At 43.6% G+C, this 24383-nt stretch overlaps 1 protein-coding gene, 1 long non-coding RNA gene and 24 other non-coding genes across 26 annotated transcripts in view; 19 read left to right on the forward strand and 7 right to left on the reverse strand.

The window, feature by feature from the left end:
* Positions 1–208: 208 nt before the first annotated feature.
* On the forward strand, positions 209–280 carry Trnad-guc (transfer RNA aspartic acid (anticodon GUC)). The gene has a single exon. It is a non-coding gene; the product is annotated as a tRNA-Asp (tRNA).
* A 67-nt stretch (positions 281–347) lies between these two features.
* On the forward strand, positions 348–420 carry Trnak-uuu (transfer RNA lysine (anticodon UUU)). The gene has a single exon. It is a non-coding gene; the product is annotated as a tRNA-Lys (tRNA).
* A 405-nt stretch (positions 421–825) lies between these two features.
* Trnay-gua (transfer RNA tyrosine (anticodon GUA)) lies at positions 826–919 on the reverse strand. The gene is made up of 2 exons: positions 883–919; positions 826–861 (listed from the first exon to the last, which is right to left on the reverse strand). It is a non-coding gene; the product is annotated as a tRNA-Tyr (tRNA).
* A 594-nt stretch (positions 920–1513) lies between these two features.
* Positions 1514–1585, forward strand: Trnad-guc (transfer RNA aspartic acid (anticodon GUC)). The gene has a single exon. It is a non-coding gene; the product is annotated as a tRNA-Asp (tRNA).
* Positions 1586–1658: 73 nt separating this feature from the next.
* On the forward strand, positions 1659–1731 carry Trnak-uuu (transfer RNA lysine (anticodon UUU)). Its single transcript has one exon. It is a non-coding gene; the product is annotated as a tRNA-Lys (tRNA).
* A 248-nt stretch (positions 1732–1979) lies between these two features.
* Positions 1980–2095, forward strand: Trnal-caa (transfer RNA leucine (anticodon CAA)). Its single transcript has 2 exons — positions 1980–2017; positions 2050–2095. It is a non-coding gene; the product is annotated as a tRNA-Leu (tRNA).
* Positions 2096–2136: 41 nt separating this feature from the next.
* On the reverse strand, positions 2137–2230 carry Trnay-gua (transfer RNA tyrosine (anticodon GUA)). Its single transcript has 2 exons — positions 2194–2230; positions 2137–2172 (listed from the first exon to the last, which is right to left on the reverse strand). It is a non-coding gene; the product is annotated as a tRNA-Tyr (tRNA).
* Positions 2231–2683: 453 nt separating this feature from the next.
* On the forward strand, positions 2684–7818 carry LOC130635495 (uncharacterized). The gene is made up of 2 exons (XR_008982164.1): positions 2684–5827; positions 6490–7818. It is a non-coding gene; the product is annotated as an uncharacterized LOC130635495 (long non-coding RNA).
* Positions 2861–2932, forward strand: Trnad-guc (transfer RNA aspartic acid (anticodon GUC)). Its single transcript has one exon. It is a non-coding gene; the product is annotated as a tRNA-Asp (tRNA).
* Positions 3006–3078, forward strand: Trnak-uuu (transfer RNA lysine (anticodon UUU)). The gene has a single exon. It is a non-coding gene; the product is annotated as a tRNA-Lys (tRNA).
* On the reverse strand, positions 3484–3577 carry Trnay-gua (transfer RNA tyrosine (anticodon GUA)). Its single transcript has 2 exons — positions 3541–3577; positions 3484–3519 (listed from the first exon to the last, which is right to left on the reverse strand). It is a non-coding gene; the product is annotated as a tRNA-Tyr (tRNA).
* On the forward strand, positions 3972–4087 carry Trnal-caa (transfer RNA leucine (anticodon CAA)). Its single transcript has 2 exons — positions 3972–4009; positions 4042–4087. It is a non-coding gene; the product is annotated as a tRNA-Leu (tRNA).
* Positions 4129–4222, reverse strand: Trnay-gua (transfer RNA tyrosine (anticodon GUA)). The gene is made up of 2 exons: positions 4186–4222; positions 4129–4164 (listed from the first exon to the last, which is right to left on the reverse strand). It is a non-coding gene; the product is annotated as a tRNA-Tyr (tRNA).
* On the forward strand, positions 4814–4885 carry Trnad-guc (transfer RNA aspartic acid (anticodon GUC)). The gene has a single exon. It is a non-coding gene; the product is annotated as a tRNA-Asp (tRNA).
* On the forward strand, positions 4959–5031 carry Trnak-uuu (transfer RNA lysine (anticodon UUU)). The gene has a single exon. It is a non-coding gene; the product is annotated as a tRNA-Lys (tRNA).
* Trnal-caa (transfer RNA leucine (anticodon CAA)) lies at positions 5279–5394 on the forward strand. The gene is made up of 2 exons: positions 5279–5316; positions 5349–5394. It is a non-coding gene; the product is annotated as a tRNA-Leu (tRNA).
* Trnay-gua (transfer RNA tyrosine (anticodon GUA)) lies at positions 5436–5529 on the reverse strand. Its single transcript has 2 exons — positions 5493–5529; positions 5436–5471 (listed from the first exon to the last, which is right to left on the reverse strand). It is a non-coding gene; the product is annotated as a tRNA-Tyr (tRNA).
* On the forward strand, positions 6121–6192 carry Trnad-guc (transfer RNA aspartic acid (anticodon GUC)). The gene has a single exon. It is a non-coding gene; the product is annotated as a tRNA-Asp (tRNA).
* Trnak-uuu (transfer RNA lysine (anticodon UUU)) lies at positions 6266–6338 on the forward strand. The gene has a single exon. It is a non-coding gene; the product is annotated as a tRNA-Lys (tRNA).
* Positions 6586–6701, forward strand: Trnal-caa (transfer RNA leucine (anticodon CAA)). Its single transcript has 2 exons — positions 6586–6623; positions 6656–6701. It is a non-coding gene; the product is annotated as a tRNA-Leu (tRNA).
* On the reverse strand, positions 6743–6836 carry Trnan-guu (transfer RNA asparagine (anticodon GUU)). Its single transcript has 2 exons — positions 6800–6836; positions 6743–6778 (listed from the first exon to the last, which is right to left on the reverse strand). It is a non-coding gene; the product is annotated as a tRNA-Asn (tRNA).
* On the forward strand, positions 7431–7502 carry Trnad-guc (transfer RNA aspartic acid (anticodon GUC)). Its single transcript has one exon. It is a non-coding gene; the product is annotated as a tRNA-Asp (tRNA).
* Positions 7576–7648, forward strand: Trnak-uuu (transfer RNA lysine (anticodon UUU)). Its single transcript has one exon. It is a non-coding gene; the product is annotated as a tRNA-Lys (tRNA).
* A 78-nt stretch (positions 7819–7896) lies between the features above and the next one.
* Trnal-caa (transfer RNA leucine (anticodon CAA)) lies at positions 7897–8012 on the forward strand. The gene is made up of 2 exons: positions 7897–7934; positions 7967–8012. It is a non-coding gene; the product is annotated as a tRNA-Leu (tRNA).
* Positions 8013–8053: 41 nt separating this feature from the next.
* On the reverse strand, positions 8054–8147 carry Trnay-gua (transfer RNA tyrosine (anticodon GUA)). Its single transcript has 2 exons — positions 8111–8147; positions 8054–8089 (listed from the first exon to the last, which is right to left on the reverse strand). It is a non-coding gene; the product is annotated as a tRNA-Tyr (tRNA).
* Positions 8148–15063: 6916 nt separating this feature from the next.
* The window catches only part of LOC130635502 (uncharacterized), a 99798-nt gene continuing 90478 nt past the window's right edge, over positions 15064–24383 (forward strand). The window contains exon 1 of the mRNA XM_057444841.1: positions 15064–15074. The gene's annotated coding sequence lies outside the window, so the exon portion shown is untranslated. The remainder of the gene's footprint in view (positions 15075–24383) is intronic.

A 24383-nucleotide genomic window follows, 5' to 3' on the forward strand; every position in this document is an offset into this window, starting at 1 on the left:
GATTTATGATGCTCCTAAGATTACCTGGTATTAATAATAATAATAATAATAATAATAATAATACTAAACCGCGCTGCATATGTCTAGAGCATTTCTTGCTGTTTAATTTCGCATTGACAATATACACAGTTTCAGCTTTTAACATGATCGACCGTGTGGCATTCGGGCATTGACGCCATCGCGAACATATTATTTAAATATGAACTCGTCCTCGGTAGTATAGTGGTAAGTATCCCCGCCTGTCACGCGGGAGACCGGGGTTCGATTCCCCGCCGGGGAGGTTCTTTTTATCTTGTTTCGTTTCACGTCAGTAGCGTTCGCGGGATTGTCCGGGAAGACAGATTTACGCCCGGTTAGCTCAGTCGGTAGAGCATCAGACTTTTAATCTGAGGGTCGCGGGTTCGAGTCCCACATCGGGCGTAACAATTATTTGGTACGATGGTGAACTAACTTTCACCACAATGTCTTATCGAAAGAGGATGAATAACGTAACATTTGCGGAGTGGCAAAGGCGAAGCAAGCTTGATGGGGAACTAGCTCAGATGGTAGAGCCCTCGCTTAGCATGCGAGAGGTACCGGGATCGATGCCTGGGTTCTCCAATACCTTTTCCATAGGCGTAAAATAAATGAAATTTGCGCAGAGCAATTTGCAGCAGCGTTCGTGTCATGTCGGGATGGCCGAGCGGTCTAGGGCGCCAGACTCAAGACAAAATGTTCTTCCAATTATCGCGTGGAGAATTCTGGTCCTCGAATGAGGGCGTGGGTTTGAATCCCACTTCCGACAACCTTTCCCTGCCACACAAAATTTTAGGCCTAAAATGCAAGTCCACCGAGCCGGATTTGAACCAGCGACCTAAGGATGCCTGAGTGGTATAAGTTCGTCTACAGTCCTCCGCTCTACCAACTGAGCTATCGGTGGATGTAGCATCGTAGAGTTCTTGTGCAGGACTATGCAGGTCATGTAACGTTTGTAGTATGACGTGGTTTTTAAAATGATGCGATAGCTCGCACGTAGCAGAGGGTGGTTTCGATCCACCGACCTCTGGGTTATGGGCCCAGCACGCTTCCTCTGCGCCACTCTGCTGAAGGTAGGTAAGCTGAAATGTGTCTGATGTAAGGTGTAGTTTAGTATTGCGAACGGCACTCGAACTATGACCTTTTTAACTTTTCCAGGGCGATTAGCTCACATGGTAGAGCGCTCGCTTTGCATGCGAGAGGTTCCGGGATCGATGCCCGGATCCTCCAAGACGATGTTTTTAATTTATTTATTTTTATACTAATTTCAGTAGTTGCCAATGGTCATAAGAGGATTTATGATGCTCCTAAGATTACCTGGTATTAATAATAATAATAATAATAATAATAATACTAAACCGCGCTGCATATGTCTAGAGCATTTCTTGCTGTTTAATTTCGCATTGACAATATAAACAGTTTCAGCTTTTAACATGATCGACCGTGTGGCATTCGGGTATTGACGCCATCGCGAACATATTATTTAATTATGAACTCGTCCTCGGTAGTATAGTGGTAAGTATCCCCGCCTGTCACGCGGGAGACCGGGGTTCGATTCCCCGCCGGGGAGGTTCTTTTTATCTTGTCAATGTTTCGTTTCACGTCAGTAGCGTTCGCGGGACTGTCCGGGAAGACAGATTAACGCCCGGTTAGCTCAGTCGGTAGAGCATCAGACTTTTAATCTGAGGGTCGCGGGTTCGAGTCCCACATCGGGCGTAACAATTATTTGGTACGATGGTGAACTAACTTTCACCACAATGTCTTATCGAAAGAGGATGAATAACGTAACATTTGCGGAGTGGCAAAGGCGAAGCAAACTTGATGGGGAACTAGCTCAGATGGTAGAGCGCTCGCTTAGCATGCGAGAGGTACCGGGATCGATGCCTGGGTTCTCCAATACCTTTTCCATAGGCGTAAAATAAATGAAATTTGCGCAGAGCAATTTGCAGCAGCGTGCGTGTCATGTCGGGATGGCCGAGCGGTCTAGGGCGCCAGACTCAAGACAAAATGTTCTTCCAATTATCGCGTGGAGAATTCTGGTCCTCGAATGAGGGCGTGGGTTCGAATCCCACTTCCGACAACTTTTCCCTGCCACACAAAATTTTAGGCCTAAAATGCAAGTCCACCGAGCCGGATTTGAACCAGTGACCTAAGGATGCCTGAGTGGTATAAGTTCGTCTACAGTCCTCCGCTCTACCAACTGAGCTATCGGTGGATGTAGCATCGTAGAGTTCTTGTGCAGGACTATGCAGGTCATGTAACGTTTGTAGTATGACGTTGTTTTTAAAATGATGCGATAGCTCGCACGTAGCAGAGGGTGGTTTCGATCCACCGACCTCTGGGTTATGGGCCCAGCACGCTTCCTCTGCGCCACTCTGCTGAAGGTAGGTAAGCTGAAATGTGTCTGATGTAAGGTGTAGTTTAGTATTGCGAACGGCACTCGAACTATGACCTTTTTAACTTTTCCAGGGCGATTAGCTCACATGGTAGAGCGCTCGCTTTGCATGCGAGAGGTACCGGGATCGATGCCCGGATCCTCCAAGACGATGTTTTTAATTTATTTATTTTTATACTAATTTCAGTAGTTGCCAATGGTCATAAGAGGATTTATGATGCTCCTAAGATTACCTGGTATTAATAATAATAATAATAATAATAATAATAATAATAATAATAATAATAATAATAATAATAATAATACTAAACCGCGCTGCATATGTCTAGAGCATTTCTTGCTGTTTAATTTCGCATTGACAATATACACAGTTTCAGCTTTTAACATGATCGACCGTGTGGCATTCGGGCATTGACGCCATCGAGAACATATTATTTTATTATGAACTCGTCCTCGGTAGTATAGTGGTAAGTATCCCCGCCTGTCACGCGGGAGACCGGGGTTCGATTCCCCGCCGGGGAGGTTCTTTTTATCTTGTCAATGTTTCGTTTCACGTCAGTAGCGTTCGCGGGACTGTCCGGGAAGACAGATTTACGCCCGGTTAGCTCAGTCGGTAGAGCATCAGACTTTTAATCTGAGGGTCGCGGGTTCGAGTCCCTCATCGGGCGTAACAATTATTTGGTACGATGGTGAACTAACTTTCACCACAATGTCTTGTCGAAAGAGGATGAATAATGTAACATTTGCGGAGTGGCAAAGGCGAAGCAAACTTGATGGGGAACTAGCTCAGATGGTAGAGCGCTCGCTTAGCATGCTAGAGGTACCGGGATCGATGCCCGGGTTCTCCAATGCCTTTTCCATAGGCGTAAAATAAATGAAATTTGCGCAGAGCAATTTGCAGCAGCGTTCGTGTCATGTCGGGATGACCGAGCGGTCTAAGGCGCCAGACTCAAGACAAAATGTTCTTCCACTTATCGCGTGGAGAATTCTGGTCCTCGAATGAGGGCGTGGGTTTGAATCCCACTTCCGACAACTTTTCCCTGCCACACAAAATTTTAGGCCTAAAATGCAAGTCCACCGAGCCGGATTTGAAACAGCGACCTAAGGATGCCTGAGTGGTATAAGTTGGTCTACAGTCCTCCGCTCTACCAACTGAGCTATCGGTGGATGTAGCATCGTAGAGTTCTTGTGCAGGACTATGCAGGTCATGTCACGTTTGTAGTATGACGTGGTTTTTAAAATGATGCGATGGCTCGCACGTAGCAGAGGGTGGTTTCGATCCACCGACCTCTGGGTTATGGGCCCAGCACGCTTCCTCTGCGCCACTCTGCTGAAGGTAGGTAAGCTGAAATGTGTCTGATGTAAGGTGTAGTTTAGTATTGCGAACAGCACTCGAACTATGACCTTTTTACCATTTCCAGGGGGATTAGCTCACATGGTAGAGCGCTCGCTTTGCATGCGAGAGTTACCGGGATCGATGCCCGGGTTTTCCAATGCCTTTTCCATAGGCGTAAAATAAATGAAATTTGCGCAAAACAATTTGCAGCAGCGTTCGTGTCATGTCGGGATGGCCGAGCGGTCTAAGGCGCCAGACTCAAGACAAAATGTTCTTCCACTCATCGCGTGGAGAATTCTGGTCCTCGAATGAGGGCGTGGGTTCGAATCCCACTTCCGACAAGTTTTCCCTGCCACACAAAATTTTAGGCCTAGAATGCAAGTCCACCGAGCCGGATTTGAACCAGCGACCTAAGGATGCCTGAGTGGTATAAGTTCGTCTACAGTCCTCCGCTCTACCAACTGAGCTATCGGTGGATGTAGCGTCGTACAGTTCTTGTGCAGGACTATGCAGGTCATGTCACGTTTGTAGTATGACGTGGTTTTTAAAATGATGCGATAGCTCGCACGTAGCAGAGGGTGGTTTCGATCCACTGCCCTCTGGGTTATGGGCCCAGCACGCTTCCTCTGCGCCACTCTGCTGAAGGTAGGTAAGCTGAAATGTGTCTGATGTAAGGTGTAGTTTAGTATTGCGAACAGCACTCGAACTATGACCTTTTTAACATTTCCAGGGGGATTAGCTCACATGGTAGAGCGCTCGCTTTGCATGCGAGAGGTACCGGGATCGATGCCAGGATCCTCCAAGACGATGTTTTCAATTTATTTATTTTTATACTAATTTCAGTAGTTGCCAATGGTCATAAGAGGATTTATGATGCTCCTAAGATTACCTGGTATTAATAAAAATAATAATAATAATAATACTAAACCGCGCTGCATATGTCTAGAGCATTTCTTGCTGTTTAATTTCGCATTGACAATATACACAGTTTCAGCTTTTAACATGATCGACCGTGTGGCATTCGGGCATTGACGCCATCGCGAACATATTATTTCAATATGAACTCGTCCTCGGTAGTATAGTGGTAAGTATCCCCGCCTGTCACGCGGGAGACCGGGGTTCGATTCCCCGCCGGGGAGGTTCTTTTTATCTTGTCAATGTTTCGTTTCACGTCAGTAGCGTTCGCGGGACTGTCCGGGAAGACAGATTTACGCCCGGTTAGCTCAGTCGGTAGAGCATCAGACTTTTAATCTGAGGGTCGCGGGCTCGAGTCCCTCATCGGGCGTAACAATTATTTGGTACGATGGTGAACTAACTTTCACCACAATGTCTTGTCGAAAGAGGATGAATAACGTAACATTTGCGGAGTGGCAAAGGCGAAGCAAACTTGATGGGAACTAGCTCAGATGGTAGAGCGCTCGCTTAGCATGCTAGAGGTACCGGGATCGATGCCCGGGTTCTCCAATGCCTTTTCCATAGGCGTAAAATAAATGAAATTTGCGCAGAGCAATTTGCAGCAGCGTTCGTGTCATGTCGGGATGGCCGAGCGGTCTAAGGCGCCAGACTCAAGACAAAATGCTCTTCCACTCATCGCGTGGAGAATTCTGGTCCTCGAATGAGGGCGTGGGTTCGAATCCCACTTCCGACAAGTTTTCCCTGCCACACAAAATTTTAGGCCTAAAATGCAAGTCCACCGAGCCGGATTTGAACCAGCGACCTAAGGATGCCTGAGTGGTATAAGTTCGTCTACAGTCCTCCGCTCTACCAACTGAGCTATCGGTGGATGTAGCGTCGTACAGTTCTTGTGCAGGACTATGCAGGTCATGTCACGTTTGTAGTATGACGTGGTTTTTAAAATGATGCGATAGCTCGCACGTAGCAGAGGGTGGTTTCGATCCACTGACCTCTGGGTTATGGGCCCAGCACGCTTCCTCTGCGCCACTCTGCTGAAGGTAGGTAAGCTGAAATGTGTCTGATGTAAGGTGTAGTTTAGTATTGCGAACAGCACTCGAACTATGACCTTTTTAACATTTCCAGGGGGATTAGCTCACATGGTAGAGCGCTCGCTTTGCATGCGAGAGGTACCGGGATCGATGCCAGGATACTCCAAGACGATGTTTTTAATTTATTTATTTTTATACTAATTTCAGTAGTTGCCAATGGTCATAAGAGGATTTATGATGCTCCTAAGATTACCTGGTATTAATAAAAATAATAATAATAATAATACTAAACCGCGCTGCATATGTCTAGAGCATTTCTTGCTGTTTAATTTCGCATTGACAATATACACAGTTTCAGCTTTTAACATGATCGACCGTGTGGCATTCGGGCATTGACGCCATCGCGAACATATTATTTAAATATGAACTCGTCCTCGGTAGTATAGTGGTAAGTATCCCCGCCTGTCACGCGGGAGACCGGGGTTCGATTCCCCGCCGGGGAGGTTCTTTTTATCTTGTCAATGTTTCGTTTCACGTCAGTAGCGTTCGCGGGACTGTCCGGGAAGACAGATTTACGCCCGGTTAGCTCAGTCGGTAGAGCATCAGACTTTTAATCTGAGGGTCGCGGGTTCGAGTCCCTCATCGGGCGTAACAATTATTTGGTACGATGGTGAACTAACTTTCACCACAATGTCTTGTCGAAAGAGGATGAATAACGTAACATTTGCCGAGTGGCAAAGGCGAAGCAAACTTGATGGGAACTAGCTCAGATGGTAGAGCGCTCGCTTAGCATGCTAGAGGTACCGGGATCGATGCCCGGGTTCTCCAATGCCTTTTCCATAGGCGTAAAATAAATGAAATTTGCGCAGAGCAATTTGCAGCAGCGTTCGTGTCATGTCGGGATGGCCGAGCGGTCTAAGGCGCCAGACTCAAGACAAAATGTTCTTTCACTCATCGCGTGGAGAATTCTGGTCCTCGAATGAGGGCGTGGGTTCAAATCCCACTTCCGACAACTTTTCCCTGCCACACAAAATTTTAGGCCTAAAATGCAAGTCCACCGAGCCGGATTTGAACCAGCGACCTAAGGATGCCTGAGTGGTATAAGTTCGTCAACAGTCCTCCGCTCTACCAACTGAGCTATCGGTGGATGTAGCATCGTAGAGTTCTTGAGCAGGACTATGCAGGTCATGTAACGTTTGTAGTATGACGTGGTTTTTAAAATGATGCGATAGCTCGCACGTAGCAGAGGGTGGTTTCGATCCACCGACCTCTGGGTTATGGGCCCAGCACGCTTCCTCTGCGCCACTCTGCTGAAGGTAGGTAAGCTGAAATGTGTCTGATGTAAGGTGTAGTTTAGTATTGCGAACGGCACTCGAACTATGACCTTTTTAACTTTTCCAGGGCTATTAGCTCACATGGTAGAGCACTCGTTTTGCATGCGAGAGGTACCGGGATCGATGCCCGGATCCTCCAAGACGATGTTTTTAATTTATTTATTTTTATACTAATTTCAGTAGTTGCCAATGGTCATAAGAGGATTTATGATGCTCCTAAGATTACCTGGTATTAATAATAATAATAATAATAATAATAATACTAAACCGCGCTGCATATGTCTAGAGCATTTCTTGCTGTTTAATTTCGCATTGACAATATACACAGTTTCAGCTTTTAACATGATCGACCGTGTGGCATTCGGGCATTGACGCCATCGAGAACATATTATTTAAGTATGAACTCGTCCTCGGTAGTATAGTGGTAAGTATCCCCGCCTGTCACGCGGGAGACCGGGGTTCGATTCCCCGCCGGGGAGGTTCTTTTTATCTTGTCAATGTTTCGTTTCACGTCAGTAGCGTTCGCGGGACTGTCCGGGAAGGCGGATTTACGCCCGGTTAGCTCAGTCGGTAGAGCATCAGACTTTTAATCTGAGGGTCGCGGGTTCGAGTCCCTCATCGGGCGTAACAATTATTTGGTACGATGGTGAACTAACTTTCACCACAATGTCTTGTCGAAAGAGGATGAATAACGTAACATTTGCGGAGTGGCAAAGGCGAAGCAAACTTGATGGGGAACTAGCTCAGATGGTAGAGCGCTCGCTTAGCATGCTAGAGGTACCGGGATCGATGCCCGGGTTCTCCAATGCCTTTTCCATAGGCGTAAAATAAATGAAATTTGCGCAGAGCAATTTGCAGCAGCGTTCGTGTCATGTCGGGATGGCCGAGCGGTCTAAGGCGCCAGACTCAAGACAAAATGTTCTTCCACTCATCGCGTGGAGAATTCTGGTCCTCAAATGAGGGCGTGGGTTCGAATCCCACTTCCGACAACTTTTCCCTGCAACACAAAATTTTAGGCCTAAAATGCAAGTCCACCGAGCCGGATTTGAACCAGCGACCTAAGGATGCCTGAGTGGTATAAGTTCGTCTACAGTCCTCCGCTCTACCAACTGAGCTATCGGTGGATGTAGCATCGTAGAGTTCTTGTGCAGGACTATGCAGGTCATGTCACGTCTGTAGTATGACGTGGTTTTTAAAATGATGCGATAGCTCGCACGTAGCAGAGGGTGGTTTCGATCCACCGACCTCTGGGTTATGGGCCCAGCACGCTTCCTCTGTGCCACTCTGCTGAAGGTAGGTAAGCTGAAATGTGTCTGATGTAAGGTGTAGTTTAGTATTGCGAACAGCACTTGAACTATGACCTTTTTAACGTTTCCAGGGGGATTAGCTCACATGGTAGAGCGCTCGCTTAGCATGCGAGAGCTACCGGGATCGATGCCCGGATCCTCCAAGACGATGTTTTTAATTTATTTATTTTTATACTAATTTCAGTAGTTGCCAATGGTCGTAAGAGGATTTATGATGCTCCTAAGATTACCTGGTATTAATAATAATAATAATAATAATAATAATAATAATAATAATAATAATAATAATAATAATAATAATAATAATAATAATAATAATAATAATAATAATAATAATAATAATAATAATAATAATAATAATAATAATAATAATAATAATAATAATAATAATAATAATAATAATAATAATAATAATAATAATAATAATAATAATAATAATAATAATAATAATAATAATAATAATAATAATAATAATAATAATAATAATAATAATAATAATAATAATAATAATAATAATAATAATAATAATAATAATAATAATAATAATAATAATAATAATAATAATAATAATAATAATAATAATAATAATAATAATAATAATAATAATAATAATAATAATAATAATAATAATAATAATAATAATAATAATAATAATAATAAAAATATTAATAAGCTGTGTAATTGACCAAATTATGCAGTTCGGATTATTTAAGACTTGTAACATAATATAATATAAAATAAAAGAGACTAGGATAAGTATACTCAAGTTATTTGAGTAGTTGAGAATTGCTTGTAGGCAACAACAAAAAATAAATATTATGCGTAAATAATTTCACAAATTTTTTTCATTTTTTAACATAACATAATTAGTTACCATAATGGTACCAAAATGATTTTGAGTCACAGAAATAGCAATACTAAAAAATAAGCTCTATTTATAGAAATAATAATAAGAATTAAAAAGAAGAAGGTAAAAAAAGCAAAGCAAGGATTAACGATCATTGATGAATTCATTCTAATGGGTTTTGCAAGCTAATAATTATTTTTTAATCGTTGTTGTTAAGCAGTATCATTGTTTGCTTCTTGAACTTAAAGAAATATACTGATTATTAATGATTCTTTAATGATGATTTTAGGAAGGAAAGAACAAACAAACGCCAGAAGCAATTTGCCTGAAAACATACCTTTACATGCCAACGACTCCAAGAAGCTATTCTGATATTAAAGCTAAAGCGGTTGCTATGTGAAATATATAAATGAAACTGAACATTAAAAGTTTTAGATATATGTGCGATAAGTTTAAAAAATAATTTGAACTAAAATAAAAATTTGAAAATATGGTGAAATGACGTTGACACGAGGAAAAAGGGACGCCTGGAGGCATCTAATCCGTATGACTTAGAATAGAAACGTTGTCTTCCCTGGTAGGTGACAGGTGAACCATATATAAAGTAGTCTGTCAGTGACAATAATTTTTTTTAGTTTGGACTTTTGAAAATTAAAATTTTAGGAAATAGGACTTCCAGAGTTTCTCCTAATTATTAAATGTGATTTTTTGAATTGAAGTTTACTTATTAACTGTGTGTTAACTGTATTTATTATTGTCTAAAATTATGAAACTCTTTATTTATGCCATTTAACTGGTTTTGGCAGCAAAGTTGCTGTTATCCTAATCTATGTAATATGTGTCTCACCTTAGAATGGAAGCCGCGAAGAGCCAACCGAGAAGTCTTTTTTAGCTGCTGAGAAATATTTTTTAACTGCCAAGAAATCTTTCTTAGATATATTTTCTTTGCCTGGTGGTTTCAATTCAATACTATCCGGCTTTTATAAGCCAACTCTGGAAATATTGGTTGAAGTAGTTCTGTATCACTAAAAGGTGAGGAGGAATTACTGGAGGAGGAATTACTGATTTTTATTGGCAAATTTTTATCAATTTCCTTTTTAATTTCATCATCTAAGTCATCGTCTATTGCAATGGTTTTATCATTCTGAATACTGTCATGCGGAAGCATTGTTGTAGTGAGACATAAATGTAAGTCTATTTTCCCATAAGGTTTCAGTAACTCCAGAGATAGAGAAATGTTCCTTCTAGCACATTCGCGCACGCGTACGAACACACGCCCCCGGTCAAACCCAACAAATCCCCATCATCCAGTGCTTATCCATATAGTTCAAGGGTAAGTCCCTAATAGGAAGTGCTTACGCATGCATAATGAGGTAAATTCCCTATCATACTGCAAATGAGTAAAAGAAAGTTCTATCACACCTAGAGGGGGAATTCCCCTACATAGTGATGACGTCTTTAAAAATCAACGCATGCGCAGTCAAGAGGTGAACTGTGGTTAGTAGAGCAAGATGAAATCCTCCGACAAAATAAAAAATTATTACAATAAAGAATGAACACGGATACCGTGAAACAATTACGAGATATTGCTAAAAACCGTGTGTTAACCGGATATTACAGGCTACGCAAGGCCGAATTGGTTACCGTATTAGAGGATGTACAACAGAGGCCTGTCAGACCTGCAACACCAGAGGCCATGGACCTCTTTGGAAACAGGAACTATCAAAAAATCGTTCCATCGTGAAAAACAAGATGGGTGGATGGTACAATAGTAATATGACGTTAATCTTTCAGGGTAGCGACGTAGATGTTGGACAGAATGTTTGCTAGTATCAAAACACGCGTGGAACATCCAGCACTGCGGGAACCATAAGGCGGTTAAGATTACGATGGAAAACGAGGCTGAAAAATGGTTATTCTACAGGGATGACCAACAACAATTCAAGGTACCATTTTGCAATATACGCAGACTTCGAGAGCCTGCTAATCCCGGTAGAGGATGCCAAGGAGACCAAGACGAAAAGGCTAAGTAAGCATGTACCATCTGGATGGTGTACCTATAGCACATTTGCCTATGGGGATGTACCAGATCCATTAACAGTGTACCGCGGTAAGGACTGTGTGACGCGATTTGTGAACCACCTGGAGGATGAGGTGAAGCGGTTATATAATACCTACTTGCAACAACCTTTGGTTGAACTAACAGAGGTCTTAAAAAGGAGCACAACGAGGCATCGGAGTGTCATATCTGCATAAAACCCTTCAAGCCTGGACAAGTTGGCCAGCAACTTATTCGGGACAAACGCTGCCGGTATGAAATGTAAGCAATGTGCGGATACTTGTCTTGAATTTCAGAGCATATATGCCGGGTATGTGGAAAAGTTTTGGTATAAAAATTGCGACTTGAATACCACGCAACTTAATCGGGACAAGGTAAAGGCAAACATACCATCCATTATAAAGTTCATCAATAAGGACGACGTATTCCGGCTGATGTGGAGAAAAGGCGTATACCCTTGCGAGTACATGGATGGATGGCAACGATTTGAGGAAGCGGAGCTACCTCCCAAGGAGGCATTTTACAGCAAGCTGAATATGAAGGGGATCAGCTACAATTACTATGCCTATGCAAAAAAGGTATAGAATGTCATTACCCCAGAGGGTGATGTAGTCACCATGGGCGACTATAGAGATAGGGAAATGCATGTTCTGGCGCAGTCGCGCACACGCACACGCACATTAAGTACTTCCCACAGTCAAGCCCAACAAATCCAGTACCATGCAGTGCTTATCCATGTAAAATCCCTAATAGTCAATGTTGAGTCATGCTGACATCATCAATGCAGCAGATGAGTCAAAAGAATTCTGGCGCAATTCCCTAGTATGCTATGCACATCAAATTATACAGCAAAAGTGTTCTAGCGCAATTGGTAGGGGGAATTCCCTCTGATGACATCGTTCAACGCATGCGCAGTAAAAAGGTGAACAACTGCTTTTGTTTGTTGAAGTCTGTTTATATAAATGAGTTGGTTAAAGACGCAAGGCTCTTGCAACAAGCAGGCTGAAAAAGATTTCGAGATGTTCAAATATGTGCCGGACAGGTTCAAGACCCAGGGCGTGTGCAACAAAGCCGTTGAAAAAAATCCTCACATGCTAAGGCATGTACCAGACCAGTTCAAAACGCAAGACGAGTGCAACGAAGCCATTGAGAAGTATCACGACATGCTTAAATATGTACCAGATCGGTTCAAAACGCCGAACATGTGCAATAAGGCTGTTGAGAATCAAGCCTGGCTGCTCGAGTATGTCCCAGACCGGTCCAAGACGTAAGACATGCGCGATAACATGTGAAATTCCTAAGTTATCTTACAACCCTTTGCGGTTATAAGATGAAATCAAAATACTACTAACAAATGTGCATCAACTTTCAGAGAAAATTCAATATATTTGGAAGTGCAGTAGTCATGACCTTTATAGCCGGCATTGGTCTCTCCCTGCCGCTAATGGTGTTGGCCCTGGTACAAGAATCAGACAAGGAAAAGGAGAATGGGCGAAGGATTCAAGACCTAGAGGTTCGTCTTTATACCTTAGAATCATAATATAAAATAGAACAATGTGAGGACTGTGAAAGAGTATTTGACGAGTACAACAGATGCACCTGTGGGCGGAGGTTTGTGGTAAATGGTAAAATTTTGTGCTGGTACTGCTATCAGGAGTACATCATATATAACGGAATAGTTGTGTGTGTGAGCAAGATGAAATCCTGGGAGACTGTGTGAATTACAATAAACAAGATGCTAAAATTTGAGAATGAGTCTAAATTGTTCTACTTATTTTGTGCTACCTTTACAGACATCAACGATATGAACGTGGATTATCTAACAGTGTCAGGTCCCATTCCTGCCAATGGGGGTAAGGATAATCGGTACATAGTAGGCTACCATACAAGAGATCTCGTAGTAGCCCTCAGGGTAAAAACACCTAAAACCTGGTCCCCACATGGAGTCAGCCGATACAACGTCAATGCTGTACCAGCAATGAGTCTTGATTTTGAAGAGTACCCTGATTGGGTTGCAAAGTATCGTCAAATCTGGAACAAAATCGAAGAGTTGATGTCTGAGCAATTGACGACAGAGCCTGTGAAAAAGACCGTTACGTGAATGCTAAACTCAAATACCACAAGGTTGCAATCACGACTAAATTCCACGGTATACCAGTACCCTACGATGAACCCTGCAAAGCCAGTGCCATCCTGGCTCTTTCATCGGTGTATGTGCAAGTTAAAAACTACTATGCTCAGTTACATATTACTGAATGCCGGTAAAAAGACTTCAAAAAAGAATGGTTGCAGAGTGAGGATTAAAACATCATACATTTTATAGGCCTCGTAGGCCTACAGAATGCACAAAATTAAGGCTTATACTCAGGTGGAGACTCTAGGTAGCGCTTGCATACTGTACCGACTGAAGTTTTTTAAAACAATATTCCTCCCGGTCCTTGGCAACAAGCTGGGCACACTCCTGTTCATTAATGGCGTTAATGATCTGTTTAACACGTTGAGGTGCCTGTTCCTTTAGCAGCATATACCTCTTATATTCCTCCGTAATGAGGGTGAACTCATAGTCACTGATGATTCCATTCTCAATGACTTTTATGATAGGATCAATGATGGAACTCAGCTTTGTCTCCGCCAACAGCCTTATAGTCTAATGCTTTTTGGATTTCACATTCAGCCTCTTCCCGGCATTCCGCAGACCAGCCTGACCGATCCCGACGGCGAAGGTGATCCCCTAATGTCTATATATAAAGGAGCTCCAAAACCTGTTGCTAACGCCCCGATCCTAATGCCCGAGGTGATAATGCTGATACTCAGCAGTCCATGTCACAATACTTCACCCAGGTCCCATGCATCTTGAACTTCTTTGCGAGTCTGCTCCGCTCTTTAAACTCATTTTGCAGGTACTTTTTAATCTTCCCGATCTTCCCAAGCCTATACCTTTAACTTTCCTTCGGCATATCGGCGCTTTATGCAGTTGCACTTGGCATCTCGGGTACAGTTTGGCTATATCGCTCATTTATTCTATCAGCAAATGCATCGTGAGGCCGGTGAACGAAACATTCTTCTCATGGTGATATTCATCTGTAAGCATGAATTCGAGACGTTCGTGGAGCCTTTCAGGGGAAGGTAAACAGGGGTAACAAAACTCCAGGTTAACATGTCTCCCCAAGCCTTTAGCTCCTTGGTGGGAAGAAAGGCCAGAATTTTTGACTTTTTACCGTCCAATAGGCAGTCCTCTTTATCCCACTGGGGGCAAACAAGGCGTAGTCAAATATAGACGTCAGTCTTGTATACTGCATCATGGTCACCACTCATGTAGTACTTCTTACTAGGGTCATAGGGTAGGCCCAAGAGCTCTTGCAATGGTCTGTTAATAACCACCGTGCATCCGTCACTGACACGTAGCCTTCAGAGTCCATTTTTCAAGACAGCTTGATCTTGTCGTCTGCCTGAGAGTTGACGATAGTCGCCAGATCCTCGATCTTGTACAGACTGTTCATAATAGCGATCCAGGTCACCTTCTGATCGAGCCCTACCTTACTGATGGTAAAGTCGCTGTTGCTGTAAATGTTCAACCATGTAGGTCGAATACTGATGGATTTCAACGCTATTCTACTATCCTGTCCCAGGTGGTCCTCAAATATCGTACGTTTGACAATATCGGTGATGAATGCATGTTCATCTTTGTTTTAAAACAAAGATGAACATGCATTCATACAACCCTAAGGCAAAGTACAAGTCCAACAGGGCGAATGGGCACTTGGTATCACGAGCCTTGAGCATCAGGATCTGTATGTATTGACAGAGTCACGTACCTCTATAATATTCCCTGAGTTTACCAAACATGCCATAAAAATCCCCACCAACCTGCTAAATGACCCTGTTAGGGTGGGTTGGGCAGGAGAATCGTTGGACTACTGGAATATTCAGGTTAATTTTGGCACCCATTGCGCAACCACTGCATTAGGCATCTTTGCCAAGCACATGACGGGTTCCGTACCCCTTGTCAACTCGATCTTTAAATTTCACGTCTATTAGCACATGTGTCGTATCCTAGCAAGAATGAAGGTCCCCATGCCATATCACGATGGGTTTGCCCAATACAGAAATTTCTACTCAACCTCAGGATATGCACAAGTGTGTCGCGAATACGGTGCAGATCCTAATAGCCTGTACAATTTTAAGGCTGTCATGTCATTACTCACCAACGGCCGTTGGTGGCCTCAGGTTGACGGGGATTGGGCCAAGTTCATTATCCCCACAAGTCTGACCAAGCTGAGTGAAAGTATCAGGGTTTACGTGGTCTTGTTGCTGGGGTCTCAAAGCAGGTGACAAAGCATTTTTAATCGGGTCTGGTGCCGACAACTACACAGCAAGGCAGATCCTATTACAGAAATTTGAAGCCATGGTACAACGTCGGGAGAATGTACGGCATGACATAACATAATTCCAGAAAGTGCTTCAATATGCTCGAACTCCGGAGAATTTTGCCGTCATGCCCAGCGTATACATGCTGCCCTCTGACATGAACCGCTGCATAGGTAAAATTGCAGGGTATAATAGCAATATCCTCATAGCACCTGTGAATGTAAATGTGGGGGTACGGGTTTATGTGAATAACAAGCATATTATCAAGCATACAGAGAAGGTCATCAAAACACCTCCCAAGCATACTACGCCTCCCAAGCATGCTACAAAAAATACCATACCTACTATACATACTCCTGATCAAACTATACCGGCTATTACACCCATACCTCCTAGGCATGCCACGCCTCCTAAGCATGTCATACCCTATACACCTCCCGTGCATACCATGCCCCCTAAACATCCTTCCGAACAACTCCCACAAAACCAGCACGAGGATACCAAGGCCGCATTGATCACGACAAAGGTAGGCCTCATCATTGCTTACATCTGGTTTAAAAATAAGTTCATATTACACCTTTCCAACATAGACCACGACAAATCCAACGGCAGCAGAGATTGCCATGTGCAGATGCTTGGCTGCGTATTTGACAACGGTTGCACCTACCCTCGAAAAGAACGAGACTATGGTACCCATAGTCCCAGGTAATGCAGCACCTGCTTTACCTGCCAAATACTTCAGAAGTTTACCCAATCGTTCCAGCTGCCTCTCTACAAACCTCTTTCCTGTGGCACCTCCAGCGCTTTCCCCTATAGCTGCAAGTACGATGGTGCTTATCAGTAGACCAATAGAAGGGACTATACTTGCTATGGTTATGCCCTGCTCTTTGAAGAGGATCTTTAGCTTTTCAAGCAAAGACATTTCATCTCCGGAAATTTTCATCAACGTTTCCTTGATATTCTTCAGCTGGCTGTAGATATCAGAGGAAGGTAAACTTGCCTCTTTTAAATCGTCCAATTTTTTCCTCAAGCTTTGATATTTTTCTCTCAAGATTAGCCCTTTGTCCTTCGTCTACCCCGACTTTCTGCTTCTCGAGTTCTTTCACCTGTCCTCCGCCTTGTCAATCACTATTGTATAGGATAATCTTGCTCTTCAAGACTTTCAAGTTACCCCTTATAGTTTGGAGTTTGACGTTTAATCCTTGCCTCTCACGCTCGGTGAATACTTCATCAGTACCACCAAATGACGTTTCTTCCATAAAGCTCTCCGTGGCATCTAAAAATTCCTCTATCGATTCCATCGAAATGATTTCAGCAGCCATATCCTTCCTCACAATGTCATCAAACTTTTGCCCAAGTGCCTGGGCAGCTGCCTTACCCTTGTTGGGGTAGTAACATAGTCGGGAAAACCCAGGGCTCACACGAGATCTGCCTTCAATCTCTTGATCATCTCCTCGGCAGCTCGCAACCCACCCTTATCTTTTGTAATTAATGCTGTAACGTCTATATCTCTGAAAAAAGACGCTTCCCTTCCAGCCTAAGCTCGTCGTAGGGTATAGCAATAGGCTTTCCCAGCCTCTCCTCAAAACGTTCGTAGAGCTCGTCGAACTTTGATTTTAGTGGTTTTTGCCTCTCCTCTGAAAGGCAAGCCCCTGGAACACCCTGTTGTTCTCCTGACGTTAATGGCCCCGGCGTTGCTGGGGGTTTTGGCATTGATGGAGGATTTTTGGGTTTATCATCTGGACGGCCCTCCTCATCCGGAAAATTGTGATCAAACACTGGGTTAGTTGGCATTTATTTAAAGATTTTCCTTATAGAATAAAATGAGTAAAGTATTTGGAATAACCCTAGACCCCTACGCAGAAAGAAAGCAGCTCTTTGGTATCAAGGGTAGGAAACAACGTGTTCAGATATCTAACATACACTCTACAATCAATCAAAATGAGGACTTGTACATGGATATCCCCAACATGTGACAGGACGAGGTTATCTTTCCAGGGCCAATCCTGGAGGTGACGGCTACCAAAAGGAAACGTGGGATCGTGTCGAATATTGGCAAAAGTCTGGTGCAGGACTTACGTAATACTTTGAAAGGAACTGAGGTACAGAACATATCTGACTTCAACACCTTTGCGATCTACCGAGATCTCTGACTACCCAAATTTCACTGGGATAACAGCCTCATTTTGGAGGCGATCAACCCCAACGACGGGACTATCCGGGCTCTTCAAGTCAAGGCCACTGACCATGTAAGTACCAACGAGTAGAAGGCCATTGTTGCAGTCTATGGCAACACCTTCTGCATACCTATCGGCAAGATGTTTGAACTCACCAGAGATCTACCCTTTTATCCAGCGGGTTTATATGACCGCCTCCAATTTTTCCCACATTTCACGTCTTACGGTGACGTGATCAAAGATGCGGGGACGGCAGCCTCAGGGTCTACCGTAGCCAAGGCTGCGGATGCAGCATATAAGATTACCAATATCAATCTAAAGTTTGACAAAGTAAGCCATGAAGGCCTAGCAAGTGCCATGATGTAAAGGTGTGCAAGACTAGCGTTATCCAATGAACGGATCCTGAGAATCAAGGTGGTGACCATGAAAAAAGCTGATACCAGCTACAACCTTCAGATTGACATCCCGGCGAAGAGTTTGAAAGGCGTCCTGCTACTCTTTGTAGATCCTGGGAAAGTGAAGGCTTATTCCGGTGTCAATGAGGTCTTTTACAATCCAAAAATTGAGAAGATAAGCGACACAGTGAAAAGTAAACTCAACTGAACTCCCCAAAGACCACCTGGAGCAGATTGTAAACCTCTTTGGTAGTGACTCTTCGGTAACGATTGGCCAATTCCTCAATGAGCGGTATGCATTGTTTATCGATTTTAGAGCAAGCTCAGACCATACCCCACAGGGATCTGGAAGGCCTCTACAACGCCTGAGTGACAGCATCACGTTGCACATGACTAAGAAGGCTAAAGGAACCGGGGATTTCAGGTGCTATGTGTACTTGCTTTAAGATGCGCAGCTGAACAACTTAGATGGCCGTTATCACTCTGTGGAGTATTAGTGACCATAACTCGTGTTTGTCCTCCAAGGGCAAAAACGAGTCAATATGGAAAGCAAGAGCTGCTCAAGTTGTAACAAGAGTCTTTTGCTAGATGCATTTAGGGTGCTGGGAAATGGTCAAACTACAAAGACATGCATCCAATGCCTGGATAAAAGGAAACAGCGGCGTGCCAAAAACAAATGCCCCCACGGTAGGCGGAGTGAGCAGTGTAAAGACTGTGGAGAAAATCAGATATGTCACCATTTAAGGGTGAAGGCCCTTGTACTCCTTGCAATACAAGGAGTGCAAGGGCAGTCAGTTTTGTAAACATGAGAAGATAAGATCTCAGTGTAAAGAGTGCAAGGGCAGTCAAATCTGCTAGCATTAAAAAAGGAGAGCTTGCTGTAAAGAGTAATGCCAGCATCAGAAATTGACGTATGGCTGCAAAGAAGGCAAGAAGAGCAAACAGTCGGAAGGAACCGGGGGCTCCCTAAATATGTAAAACATTGTTGGCCCTAGATTCATTTAAGGTGTTATAAATGGAAAGATAGTTGCCTAGTTTGCCCAAATAAAAAGAAGGCGTCACGGGAACGCAACAATTTCCCCCATTACGACTATATGCAGCCTCTCTATGGTAGCAAACTGCGGCTCTGTTACATGGATACGGACTTTTACAGGGATATTGCAAAAGACGTTAAGAAACGTTTTGACACAAGTGCATATAATCCGGATGATAATAGGCCTCTCCCCATAGGGAAAAACAAGAAGGTCGTAGGCATCATGAAAGACGAGCTTGCAGGGAAGGTTATGACTGATTTCATCACCATGAGGGCCAAGCTATATGCCTATGAGAGCTACAAAAGAGGGGGTAACAGGAAGGCGAAGGGCGTTAAAAGATATGCTACGAAGAAGTCTATCACTTTCGATGACTATAGGCGATTCTTGGGGGAAGGCGTTGATATATACAAAATTCAGGTGCTAATTCAGAATAAGAACCACCAAATATACATCCAAAGGGTTAACAAATTAGCCTTTAACAGGGCAGACGACAAAAGGCTTCTACAACCTGATCAGATTACCACGCTAGCCTGTGTCCATTACCGCCTGGTGTCCGGCCGATAATAAACGGACATATGCCTCCTAATCTCTATACTTCTACTCTATGCCTTGATTGCGTTTTGCTTTTTTCGATATCTACGTACAATAAAGAAAATGTCAAATCTTGCACGAGTATTCGACACAGCCTCTGCAGAATATGAGCATGTAGAGCCCCACCCAATAAACGCCAGGTCCTGAAGGAGGCATTTTCTGCCCCAAAAATGCACAGAAGGGTTTGTCGACAAGGCTCCCAATGAGGCCATCAACAAATTCCATACCGAATACGTACAAAGAGAGCCCCAACAGAAGGGGGAAAAGACAGCGAAATCTTTAAGTACCCACGCGGTCCATGTATATACTACTCTGGTAGCCAATTTTGTGGACATCGACAATATTGAAGGTCTTTGCAGGGAAATCAACGAGGACCCCGTTATCCGAGATGCCATGGCAGACCTGGGTATTCTCGTGTACTACACGCTGGGTAAATGCTTAACCCCTCTTGGTGGTTGGGCATACGGCCTGGCATATCAGTGCCAAAAAGGAGGAGGAGCTGATGCTAAGGAAGATCCCTGAAAATGCTATAATATAATGAGTGAAGAACAGAAAGAAGAATATAGAGTCGTCACGAAGCCATTAAAGCATCCGAGGCGTGTGGCGCAAGGACACAAGTTGGCAGCACTGATGAAGAAAAGAAAGGAAGAAATGAAACAACAAGATCGTACTGCAGAGCTTACAGTCAAAGCCTCTTCTGGGCCCAGTTCCGTACAGTCGGTCTATATGTACGGCGTAGGGACGTTGGGCGTGCTTGCCATAGGAGTATGCGTTTGGTACAGGTTTGGTGGAGGTGAGGACAAGCCAGCAACTAATCCAGAGCCTCAAAAACGCAAAACTCAGCCACATATTTTGATTTTCCAAATGCTATATTAAATGGCAACAAGCAGGGCTCACATGGATAGCAACATTAGCCCCAAGGAAACCATGGTTATTGACTCCTTACGGGAATCAGTCAAGCTGGTATCGTATGCGAGCCTGATAGCCATGGGTGCAAAAAAGGCCTTTTGAGTTTCTAGGCCTGGGGCAAAGATTGACTTAGAGGACGGCCTGAAGCTCGCTGGCTATATGACGGCAGCTACCTTGTTCGACGAATACGCGATCAAGCAAGGTCGGTATAAGAAATTCTTGATACCTCAAAAATGAGCGTCTAGTAAAATTTCTATCTCTCTGCGAGAGATAGAAATCAACATGGAGGAGGGTAAAAAGTGTTCGAAGTGCAAACAGTTTTTATCTATGGACCAGTTCAAAATCAAACACAATAGTCGAATATTAAGACAATGCATCACCTGCCTCGCTGCTAACAAGACCTCAAAGGATCGCGCAAAATGCCCCATCAAAGGCGGAGATACAAATGTAAGGAATGTGGTGATAATTCCCCCAAGCCCCTACATGAAAACAAGGAAGTCATAGCTATCTGCAGGCCCATATTGAATCCCAGTTTTCCGAGGGTTTACATGAAAAGACTGCGAGTTCTTACATATTCATCACAAGGTACCCTATAAATATATAGAAACTGGGAGGTATCCGACGCTTGTTGATGTTTCTATGGCATTACACCAATATTTGAGGGCGGATCTCGGAATAGTAAATGGAAAAGACATGTTCGAAGTGCAGACACCTTCTTTCCATAGACAAGTTCAGGATTAGGGGAAATAGTCGAACGAAGAGTTGCATTGGCTGCCTAGATAAAGCGAAAGGAAAGCGGGGTGCCAAATGCAAAGACCGTGATATTGAGTACGAAGTAAATCCTCTTAATATTGACAGGAAAATTAGAGGGTTTAAACAGGATGAAGACTGCCTACTTTTTTACACCCTATTCACCTACGATATTATAGCCAAGTACGCTGAACTAATCGGATCACCACCCGAGTCTGCCAGCCTGGAGAAGGTGAGGCTTGTTAAAAAGTACCGCAAGGTACTGCAATGTCTACAAGGAAAAATAACATATCCTCCGCTACCCCTCAAATATAAGACTCGAAATACCAAGCTCTGTCCTGCCTGCCGTGGCTGTTTGGTGAATAATCATGGTGGTGTCTGGATTTGTTCTGCCTGCGCTGCGATATACCCGAAAATCCATTCCAAAAAATGGGGCAATCAATAAATAATAGACACTGCGAAGGAACCGCATAGAGCAAACTTCACAGGACCATAAGTTGTGCCAAGATGCAACGTGTCCTGGATTTGCTCGAGAATGAGTATAAAAAGCACTATCATAATATAGTGATACTGTGCTCTACTATACGGTGGCATACCACCTATTTATAGAGGTTATCGCTCTTGAAGGATAATTACGTGTTCTTTATAGACCCTGGAAATGAGATGTTTGAATGAATAGCGAATTTTTCCTCATTGGTGGCAGGTGAGGAGAGTTTCTTCATAGTCGACGACATGATATCTGACGAGAGCCTCGATAAGCGTCAACAACCCCTACTTGAATTCGCTATTTCAGAGCGGCAAAGGAGGCACAGCCTGTGGCTCTTAACCCAATCGTATACAGGTCTCCCCAAGGGCCTCAGGAGGCAGAAAAAGCAGTTGTTTGCCTTCTACCCCCACGAGCGTTTAGATATGAACATGATTGACGAAGAGACAAATTGATCCCCGACAGGGATGATATCAAGGCTGAGCTGAAATATCAAAGCATGCATGCTTGTACGTGAGGTTGGAACATCTAAGAACTTGGGAAATCCTTGAGTGACCACGATGAAAACCTCTGGCTGAGCATTGATATATAGAAAGACGTCGTCGCAAGTTATGTTTAACGCAGGAGCAATCGAGACCCTGTCGAACAACCAGGATTAACCTATGTTTAAACGCGCCGATTTGGGAAGTTTCCTGGGTATTGAAAATGTTAAAAATATAAAGATACATTCAACGTTCCTATCTCCAAGTCTGAAATAGTAGGGTCGAAGGGGGGCCCATCCCATAGGCCCACTTGGAAAGGTGGAAAATGGGCATGACGTCTTTGTCACACTTGAAAGCGCATTAGAGACCGTTCGCTGTTCCAGGAAACCAAACGCTGTAGGGGTCATCAAATGGCTGGCCAGGGCAGGTGTGAAAAAATTACAGGATGAACTCAAGGGGCAGCGTCAGGGTCTATAGGACAGGAATATAGACATTGCCATTCTCGAGAATGATCTTGATTCCAGTAATGAACAACTTGTGGAGCTTGGGTACGAACTCGAAGTATAGACCCAGGAAAATACGAGGCTTCGGGAAAGACCTATACCCAATTCCCAGGACTCCGAAAAAGACAACGTCATCATTATAAATCGTAAACATACCTCATAGTATGACGACGGATACCATTATCTTCCCTATTATTGCACACGTGTTCAGAGACGCAATATTAGCAAGAAGAGATCATGGTTCAAGGATAACTACTTGGGGGCGGAGGAGATTGTTGTCATCGACAACCCCAATGGCATACACGCCTGTAATCGTTTTGAAAAGGATGGGCATGTAGAACGTTTCAGGAATCATTTTGATCTTATCCACCTTACCCAGGATGACCTGTACGATTTGGGCATTCCGGCACTGGAGAATTAGGTAGACGCCGGTCTCCAAGGTGTACACTCAACCAAACACAATTTTCACTACTCTTGCGGGTAGTGAAAATTATCGGCAAGAGTGATGGGGGTGCCACCCTACCCCAGTTGGACTCGAGAGCTATTACCACTCCTTAACATGTTCTGGAGGTATCTGAACATCTTCAGCAATAAGCATCAACTCTTCTGACACGAAGCTACAATCAGGCCCGTCTTTTAAATAGTACAAAACACAACTGCCTGCTACTACCCTATCCAACCTATACATTTTCCTACTCCAGAAAGCATCCGTTGCACGTCTTTTTGATTCACCGTGCTCCTCTCCTGGTTGTAGCAAATAAAAATACAACACGTCGTCAGGTAAGGGTTTTTCCTCTGGGTATTCATCGCTTTTCGCAAGCGGTACCTCATCGAGTTTGATCGCCTTGGTGGGCCTCATACCGATCATGGCAGTCTTGGTATTATTGAGACTTTTCACCATGGTATACAGGTTTTTCACCCATATACTGCTAATCTCGTTAGAAACCACATCTTGCGCATCTTGAGGTTTAAAGAGCCTTTCGGCAAGAACCTTGTTGTACGATTCTAAAAAAAGACCGTAAACGTATGGTGATATTTTGTGGTAGCGCTCTAATTTCGACCTCCTTGTCCTCCAGCAACTTCGTTACATCTAACTTGAATTCAGAACCATTTTCACACTGAAAAGTTTTAGGGTATCCTAAATGTCCTGCTTTGTAGATGTATTTGATCATGTCTGCGACTTCGCTGGCCTTTTTGGTACGTAGAGGTCTAGCTACCTTGTAGCTTGAGACCACGTCAATGCCTGTCAGAATGTACCTGTAGGTGCTACCATACAGCTTATCATGTAGCATATACAACAGATCAAACTGATGCATCTGACTGGGCTTTGTAATGATGAAATGAGGGTAGTCGATATTTTTAGGGCCCTTGATGTTGTCGTAGCCAGAGCAGCTGCCTGGATAGCCAGTGGGTGACCTTCTTTTTGGATAGACCAGCTTCTGAAGCGAGCAACT

The sequence above is a fragment of the Hydractinia symbiolongicarpus genome, chromosome 3 (assembly GCF_029227915.1).
Source record: "Hydractinia symbiolongicarpus strain clone_291-10 chromosome 3, HSymV2.1, whole genome shotgun sequence".
Classification (NCBI taxonomy): Eukaryota; Metazoa; Cnidaria; class Hydrozoa; order Anthoathecata; family Hydractiniidae; genus Hydractinia; species Hydractinia symbiolongicarpus.